Raw genomic sequence first — 10,343 nt, forward strand, 5'->3', positions numbered from 1 at the left:
AAATCTTACCTCTTCTGTAGTTTTTCAGAATGCTGTAAATTAATGCTGAAGAGTAACAGCAGAATGGAGAGAAAGGCCGAGAGACATAGAGTCAAAGCTGGATGACAACAGCTGGAGATATGAGCACAGTAATTAGGCTTGCAAGGCAGTAAATAGAAAGTAGTGAATCTAATGGTTCATGTGGGTGTATGTCTGCCAGCCAGTGGACTCAGAATGTAGTGGCAGCTCCAACACGACGCTTTATTTTTCTCCCCCCTATCACTCCCTCCCTCTCTATTTCACTCTCTCACTCCGTCTTCCCACGCGACCCCTCTCTGCCATCATTTTGAGTAATTTAGCACCATTCACCCCATGCTCTGTGGCCACTTAAGGGATGCGAGGACTTAAGAGCTTTTGTACTCGTTGTAATCTTTATATTAGATTATCATGCTGTGACAGATAGAATCAGCAATACAAACAAAATCCAGACTATCCAGACTTGCCGTTTCAGTTTAATGCATACATTAAAAAAACATATAGAACATTAGAAAACATTAGAAAAACATATATCTTCTAAACTGCTTTCAATGGTAATCTGGAATTGATAGCATTTCTAATAAAGAAGAATTATGGTATAAAGGATGGGTCAATAAAAGCATTGCTATACTTTAATATACTATGAATAGGGAAAAAAAATGCAGTTTTACATTTCACTTCACTGACCCTTAGGAAACTCATTCCACATTACAAATATTAACTTAGAGGACTGAATCAGGTCCCACCTGTACATTGTTTTACACATTGGGGGGTTGTTTTCTGCCCCACCTGTCCAAGTAAACAGTAAAAAACTGAAATATGCACAGTAATACATTTACAAAATCTAATTAATCCAATTTATCTTTAAACTGGCCTTTAACAACGTCAATTCATTTTGATTTAAACGTTTGAAGTAGAATTATTGTATAAAACCTCATGTGGTAAATGTTTATAGTTAGTGCTTTTGCCATTTTATACTTCTCACCTAAATCACTGTTAAAATTTGGGTAATAAAACTAATCTAATTTTTAGTTTGTATTAGGCAATAAAAGCAAAGATGTATGCATCTTTGCTTCTATTTATCCATTGGAAGCTATAAACCTGTCCAATGTGTTACTGCACTGCACAAAGCTTGACCCACTGCGACCCTGGCCAGAATAAAGTAGTAGTAAAAAAAAATTAAAAAAAAAATTATTAAAACTACCAGTATAAACTTTAAATCTTGCCCTTTGATGGACTGATGACCTGCCTTCCTGCCATTCACATAATGAAGTTGAACCACCACAACCCTGACCAGGATAAAGATTTTTTGACTGGTAAAACAGACAATAAATGAATTAACTTCAACTTTCCCAGAATATTAATTAATTAATAAATTAATTAACTTTTCCCAGAATATTAATTTTGAATTCAAAAATAATATCTATAATATATATACAGTATATATATATATATATATATACTGTATATATATATATATATATAAATATCTATATTTGCACTGCAAGTAAACGTGGCCTATTGCTTTTTATACACAGACACAGCTTTGTCTTTTTCTTGACAGTGTGCACAGAAAAAAACTAATATGTGGCAATACAATATAAAATAGTTTTACTCCTGTGGCCATTAGGGCTGTCACATTCGCTTGAAATGTATTCAAACAGCAAGATGTAATGTAAAATAATTCTAACATTTTAATTTAAAGCCATCATTTTCCTCTGCCTCACACAGAGCAAACAGTACTTGAAGACATTTAGTTTAGGAGTTTGTTTGTTTGTTTATTAGGATTTTAACGTCATGTTTTACACTCTTTGGTTACATTCATGACAGGAACGGTAGTTACTCATTACACAAGGTTAATCAGTTCACACAAGGTTATAACAAACACAGTCATGGACAATACTGTATCTCCAATTCACCTCACTGCGACGTCTTTGGACTGTGGGAGGAAACCTGAGCACCCAGACTAAACCCACGCAGACACGGGGAGAACATGCAAACTTCACACAGAAAGGACCCGAACCGCCCCACCTGGGGATCGAACCCATGACCTTCTTGCTGTGAGGTGACAGTGCTACCCACTTAGCCACCGTGCCACCCCTTTAGTTTAGTAATTTTATAACATTGCAGGCAAAATTCTTTAAATGTACTTTAAAAATGCACATTTAGTTAGTCACGGCAGTAGAGTCTATTTAGAAAACACTGGGCACAAAATGGGACTACACCCTGTAAACAGTGCCAGTTCATCGTTAAGCATCACACACCTGACTTTCCCACTTACTTACTCACCCACACTTTCAGACAGTGTAAAATAAGCAGTCCTCTGACTGACATTTTTTGGGAAGTGTGAGGATACCAACGAACCTCAGGGAGACCCACATAGACCATCATGCCAAATTTAAACAGACTAGAGGCAGAATAAGGATTACACCCCGTATATCCTGAAGCTGTGTTGCTTCAACACCTCCTGCTGCAGAACTATGCTGCCTAAAAATAAATGTTTCACATCAATGTTTGACTGCCCCCAAAACTCCAACTAAGTTTTGTGTAAATGTCATGGTCTTTCTTTTGTGTTCTCTCTCTCTCTCTCTCTCTCTCTAGGGTAACTACATATTTCTTATTGCTCTATATATTGTGTATTAGTCACACTGAATTTTTTTAGCTCATTACACAAGACATAATATCCCACATGATTAAACACAATTTCTAAGAACAGTTATAAACACACCACACAATTATCTGCTAACCTAAGCAGTTCATTAAGTTTCATTGGTAACTCAGTGTAGCTTACGGTACACACACTCACTTTCTTAACTGCTTATCCAATCATGGACGCGGGGGGTACTGGAGCCTATCCTAGCTTTTCAATGGGTGCAAGGCACACAGTAACACCCTGGATGGGGCACCAGTCAATTGCAGGGCAGACACATATAAATATACACACACATACACACACACACCCATTCACCTATAGGGCAATTCAGTGTCTCCAATTAACCTGACTGCATGTTTTTGGACTGTGGGAGGAAACCGGAGCTCCCGGAGGAAACCCACGCAGACACAGGGAGAACATGCAAACTCCACACAGAAAGGACCCAGGATCGAACCCAGGACCTTTTTGTTGTGAGGCGACAGTGCTACCCACCGAGCCACCACTGCCCTAATTTTGTTTCATGCAAAGCAGGTATCTTAACTTTTTAAAATGGACATTAGCTAAATGGCAGAAGCTAAATACATACTGAGAATAAGCTTGTTGAAATACATTATATATCTCTAAAGTGTTACAAAGTGATTTCTTAATGGCACAATGGCATCATCGAACCACAGTAAGAGTCATTATCCCCAAATACAGAAACAATATTATTTTTAGCCACACGCTCACTAAAACATCTTTTATTTTCATAATTTTTTTTTCTATTTTGCATTTACCCTATTTTTCTCCCAATTTAGCATAGTCAATCTGCTGCTGGGGACCCCAAGTGGTGCCCAAGAAGGGGGTGACTTGATTGACACACTACCTCCAATGTGTGCACAGTCTGCTGATCCCTTCTTATACACCCACACATTGGTGGATTTGTGTGTGAAGCCGGCTTCGCGCACTGACAGCCACGCCCCGACCTCTGCGCTCCTCCACTGCTGTGCAAGTGCCCTGGGCAACCAGGTTCCTTTCCCCACCCATCTGTTAAACTTGTCATTTCCTACTCTAGCAGATTGGAGGCCAGTTTGTCTGCTGCAGACATTAGCCAATTATGCCTGCTAGAGGGCGCCCAGCCGACCGGTAGCAGAGCCAAGACTCAAACCTGGGAGTTCAGAATCTCGGCGCTAGTTTGCTAGCGACTTATCATGCTGAGCGTGCTAAAATGTCATTTAAATGCTCAGCAACAGCTTATCCAGCAAGTTACAAAAAGAGCCAGAAAAACACCTAAAGAACTGCAGATGTCACTCGCCTCAGCTAGAGCCAATGTTAATCACTTCTTTATATAAAAAGGAAGAGTCATAAGTGGAATTCATTGGGGATGGTGGGCAGTAAAAACGGAACCACTGTTAACCAGAAGTAACATCAGTGCTCATTTGACATTTGCAAAAAGACATTTTATACAGACTAAATTAATTCAATCTGAACAACTTGCCAATTTTGAAAGATTAGAACATTTTTTAAGAAGTATGAAAGGTCATCTCTTCATGTGCTGAATCTAAGGTGTAATTGGATTATGCAACAGGATTGTGATGCAAAACACAGTTCAGATCTAAAGGATTGACAGTAAAAAAGAATTAAAGTTTATTGGATCAGTGATGATGCTGTCGCCTGATCCCAAACAAGCTTATGGCTTATCTAAGAGTTTATGGCTAAAAGGAGAGTGAGCTAAAATGCCTTTAATGTAATTTGGACATCTAATGTTTTGAAGCTGTCTCCAATTTCTCAATAATGACTGTAGTCCATCTGTTTCTCTACATACTTTTTTAGCCTGCTTTCACCCTGTTCTTCAATGGTCAGGACCCCCACAGGACCACTACAGAGCAGGTATTATTTAGGTGGTGGATCATTCTCAGCACTGCAGTGACACTGGTAGTGGTGTCTTAGTGTGTGTTGTGCTGGTATGAGTGAATAAGACACAGCAGCACTGCTGGAGTTTTTAAATACCGTGTCCACTCACTGTCCACTCTACTAGACACTCCTACCTAGTTGGTCCACCTTGTAGATGTAAAGTCAGAGATGATCGCTCATCTATTGCTGCTGTTTGAGTTGGTCATCTTCTAGACATTCATCTGTGGTCACAGGGCACTGTTGGCTGGATATATTTTTGGTTGGTGGACTATTCTCAGTCCAGCAGTGACAGTGAGGTGTTTAAAAACTCCATCAGCACTGCTGTGTCTTATCCACTCATACCAGCACATTACACACTAACACACCACCACCATGTCAGTGTCACTGCAATGCTGAGAATCATCCACCACCCAAATAATACCTGGTCCTGTGGGAGTCCTGACCAGTGAAAAACAGGGTGAAAGCAGGCTAAAACAGCATGTAGAAAAAAGATGGACTACAGTCAGTAGTTGTAAAACTACAAAGTGCTCCTATATGGTAAGTGGAGCTGATAAAATGGACAGTGAGTGTAGAAACAAAGAGGTGGCTTTAATGTTATGGCTGATCGGTGTATATTTGTTTGTGAAATAAATGTAAAATTATGTTTTGCAAAACTTGATTTTACTGATGTTCTCTGTGTAATGGTTTGTCCAGTAAACCTAAATCATTCACTGTGACAAACAGTAACAAAGGGAACAAAAAATATTTTCAACATCACTGTATAAATATGTAGATTTAATCAGTCTTGGTTTGTAGTATGGATATTTCCCTCTGTGATTTCTAGATTAGGTTCAGTGTGTGTGTGTGTGTGTTTCTTTTACCCATATTACATCATCTGCTTCTCTCCAGAGGATAATGTCCACTGTGACCATAATGTCCAGTACATTTTAAGTTTCTGACACAGTGGAACATTTTTCAGTCCCCATTATTGAGCAGCAAAGGCCACGTTACTGCTCTTCAGAGACATATCGAGCTGCATTATTAAAGCCTGTAGGAGAACGCTGGCATCTGGCACACCGTGTCCCTCTCACTTTCAATTGAGCAATTTATCATACATACAGAGCACTGAGGGAAGATTATATTTGCAAAAACAGGATTCTTGCTGGAGAAATTCATTATGTGATCGTTCTTGCATTTCTTTCTTTGTGGAATTTACAGTCCTTTTAAAAAAGGTGTGCCTTACAAAAGTATCTATTTACCAAACTCTGTTGCATGATTGACAGTTAATGGAGACATTTTTCCTCATTCTTGTTTACAAAATGTTCTGACCCACTGGCGCTTGTGGCAGGGCATCCAGGCCATCACCAACTACAGGACGACTCCACCCGTCTGTGACAGTGATGCCTCCCTTCCAGATGCGCTGAATGACTTCTACGCTCGGTTCGAGGCGCAGAACAACATGTTGGCGAGGAAGACGATCCCACCTTGTGACGACCAGGTGCTTCGTCTCTCCACAGCGGACGTGAGGAGAACTCTGCACAGAGTCAACCCACGGAAAGCTTCTGGACCAGACAACATTCCTGGCCGAGTGCTCAAAGGATGTGCAGACCAGCTGGCAGATGTATTCACTGACATCTTCAACATCTCCCTGAGCAGCGCCATCGTTCCAACGTGCCTCAAGACGACCACCATCGTACCCGTGCCAAAGAAGTCATCTGTGTCATGCTTCAATGACTATCGTCCCGTAGCACTCACGCCTATCATCACGAAGTGCTTCGAGAAACTAGTCATGAGGCATATTAAGACACTACTGCCTCCCACCATGGACCCACTGCAGTTTGCGTACCGTCCTAACCGCTCAACGGACGACGCCATATCCACTACACTTCACCTGGCTTCTACACACCTGGACAGAAAGAACACTTATGTCAGGATGCTGTTCATAGACTTTAGCTCAGCATTCAACACCATCATTCCTCAGCATCTAATTGGAAAGCTGAGCACGCTGGGCCTGAACACCTCTCTCTGCAACTGGATCCTGGACTTCTTGACTGAGAGACCTCAGTCCGTCCGGATCGGTAAGACCACCTCCAGCACCACCACACTGAGCACCGGCGCTCCCCAAGGCTGTGTGCTCAGTCCACTGCTGTTTACTCTGCTTACGCACGACTGTACAGCGATGCACAGCACGAATTCCATCGTTAAGTTTGCAGACGACACAACTGTGGTGGGACTCATCAGCAACAACGATGAGTCAGCGTACAGAGAGGAGGTACAACATCTAACGGACTGGTGCCAAGTCAACAACCTGTCTCTGAATGTGGATAAAACCAAAGAGATGGTCATTGACTTTAGAAAGACACTAAGGGACCACTCCCCACTGCACATCGACGGCTCATCTGTTGAGATCGTCAAGAGCACCAAATTTCTCGGTGTTCATCTGGAGGAGAATCTCACCTGGACCCTTAACACCAGTTCCATCACCAAGAAAGCCCAGCAGCGTCTCTACTTTTTGAGAAGACTGAGGAAAGCTCATCTGCCACCCCCCATTCTCACCACGTTCTACAGAGGAACAATCGAGAGCATCCTGAGCGGCTGCATCACTGTCTGGTTCGGAAATTGTACTGCGTCGGACCGTAAGACTCTCCAGCGAGTAGTGAGGACAGCTGAAAAGATCATCGGGGTCGCTCTTCCATCTCTCACGGACATTTTTAACACCCGCTGCATCCGCAAAGCTCTCAGCATTGTGGACGATCCAACCCATCCATCACATGGACTTTTTACTCTGCTCCCGTCTGGGAGACGATACCGCAGCATCCGGACTAACACAACCAGACTGTGTAACAGTTTTATCCCACAAGCAATCAGACTCCTAAACTCAGTACTGTAACAATTTCCTCCGGACATTTTCTGCTGCCACACTGAACTGTATTGACTGTTACTTGCATTTTTGACTATGTTACTTGCATTTTTGCACACCTCCTGGAAATGCACAATAATTTCTGCACCTTACTTGTATTTTGCACCATATTTACTTTTTAGGCACCTTATCTGCATTGCCAATTTTACGCTGCTAATGTACAACATGTCACTACCTCAGGAACCATTGTACCATCTATTCACCATCATGTACTAACACTTGTCTTTAGTCCTGTGTTCTAATTACTTGTTTAGATTAGGGATAATAAGGAATATCTTTTGTAGTTATTTATTATAGGATTTTTTGTATTATTGTTGTATTTGCACTGTTTTGTATTGTCTTGCACTTTTTGTACCGTGTTACACCGTGATCCTAGAGGAACGCTGTTTCGTTTCAATATGTACTTGTATGTAGCTGAAATGACAATAAAACCTCTCTGACTCTGACTCTGACTCTGACTGTAACCATAACCAGGATAAAACAGTGATAAAATAGACATATGCGAGTTGGGGTTAAGATCACGACTTGGATTTCATTGAGGCCTGGATTCAAAATCACACCAAAACTCAAAGTAAAAAATTGAAATCACAGGCTGATCCAATTTGGTGTCCTGGAGGATCTCCTCCCAGGCCTGGATCAGAGCATCATGGACAGTATGTGGCGCTACATGATGCCATAAGATTCACTGTAACATAATGTCCCAAAGGTTCTCAATTTTCTTTAGACCTGGGGATTGTGAGGGCCAGTCAGTGGCACCAGTGCCATCATCATCCAGGAACTGTCTACACACTCTGGCCACATAAGATCGGGCATTGTCCTGCGCCAGGTCTCACTGTACCAGCGTTAGGTCTGACAGTGGCTCTGAGAAATTCATTTCTGTGCACATAAAATTGTACTGGTGGTCAGCTAATGGTCATGTGATTAATCAGCACACAGCAATGTCCTTGATGTAATGTGAATGATGGTGGTATGAAGCTCCTTTTTATTTGACATTATCATCTCATTTCATCTTGCTACCCCTGGGCCAGACAGTAATTGGACTGTTTTATGTGATCATGAATATTAATTAGGAAGCGTACATTTGTGTCACTCACATAGAGATGTGATCAATTATTAGTCCATGTCAAAAACAGGTTACAGTACTTAGTAACAAAAAATGTAGTATGTTTTAACAAGTATGTGTACTAGATGCAGGGTGGAAACACACCCTAAAAGGGTACCAGTTTATCCCGCATAGTGACACTAACTTGTTCTGGAACTGTGTGATTACTAATAAAGCAAGAACGACATGCAATTATTACAACATCTATATCCATCAAAAGAGCAAAGCAGATGCTGCCACATATAACAAACATCTGTTTAACACCTGAAAAGGAAAAACAAGCTGCTGTGATAAATTTGTTGGCAATTTTGACACATTATAACATGTTAACGTATAAAACGCTACATAAAAATAGGTAATTACACCAAGGAAATGAATACTATAAATTTATGCTATAAAACTATAAAAACTCTGTTATATCGACCATCTTTTTATATATTACACTGCCATCCAGTGGTTGCAAATAGCGTTTGCCTGAAATTAACAATAATTTCCATTGAATGAGTCAATTCACTGAATAATTTGTGAATAATGTTTGGATTCAATTTTTATTGCGTATTTTTATTTTCAACTTTATACCAAAAATGTACCTTTACAGTCTAAATGGTCTAAAGTGTCTGGACACCACTCCTAATGATTAAGTTCTGCTGTTTCAGCTGCATCAGTGGCGTAACTGGGGGGGGGCATATATCTTATATCTTTAGAAATTTTAGAAATAATATTTCTAAAGATATAAATTTAGCAGTAGCTTTCAGTAATGTTGCAGTTTTGCTATTGGTAAATGAGGGGATTTTGTATATCACATAGGACCAAATGTAACTATATTAAAAAGTTGTACTTGAGAATTTTATTATATTTATTTATTTATTATATTATAAATTTGTAAACTGTAACTGTCATTAGTTAAACAACAGGTTACAAAAGCAATGACAACGTTTTTTATTATGAAACCAGTTGCAAATTAAACAGTAAATTTAGATTTAGGTCTTCTACAATGTTTCGTGAAAGTGGAAAAACCGATGAAGAAATGAGAGAACTCCTCAAATCAAAATCTTTTCAGATCGTTCAGGTTCTTATAGATCCAACATGGGCGAAACGCGGACACTAGTGGTGGGAGAATCAATCCAAATATCGATATTATCGATACCAACGTTGGTATTGGTATCGGATCGATACTAGTGTGATGGGATCGATACTTTAGTTGTACTTTTTCTCGGCAACATTCAGCACGTTTCTCCCGTTTCATCAAAAAGTAAACACCATGTGTGTACAGACAGTAGCAGCTCCTCTCACATCTAACATGCACACATTACTGCTCCCCTCCTGATCTGCTGTGTTTTGTTGTGGTACCGTCACGTTATTATGTTGTTAAAATCCTAACAGACGTCAGTACGTTGCTAGGCATTGGAAGATGTAAGTTTTTGAATACTTTGCTTTGCAGAAACAGAAATAGGATCAATTTTATGGAAATAATAGTGTAAACTAGACCTACGTAAAGTACGGACGCAACTTACGCACTTTGCGCAACTTACGCCAAAGGAGCATGCGTGCTAGTGAGGCTCTTATTTCGTGTGTTTGTGTTTTGGTGAGTAAATGCTCTTTTCTTTTGACTTTGTGCTGATAATTGTAAACAGAATAGCATAGATTTTTTATTTTAAATTACAAGGACACATATATTCGGTCACTATTAAAAATTTACAAATGTAATCACCCAGCAAACACAACTAAGTGGTATGAATGAGTTAGCTACTTGATGGCCATGATGGTAACGTTGTGAGAAA

Source organism: Trichomycterus rosablanca, chromosome 17 (genome assembly GCF_030014385.1).
Source record: "Trichomycterus rosablanca isolate fTriRos1 chromosome 17, fTriRos1.hap1, whole genome shotgun sequence".
NCBI classification, from domain to species: Eukaryota; Metazoa; Chordata; class Actinopteri; order Siluriformes; family Trichomycteridae; genus Trichomycterus; species Trichomycterus rosablanca.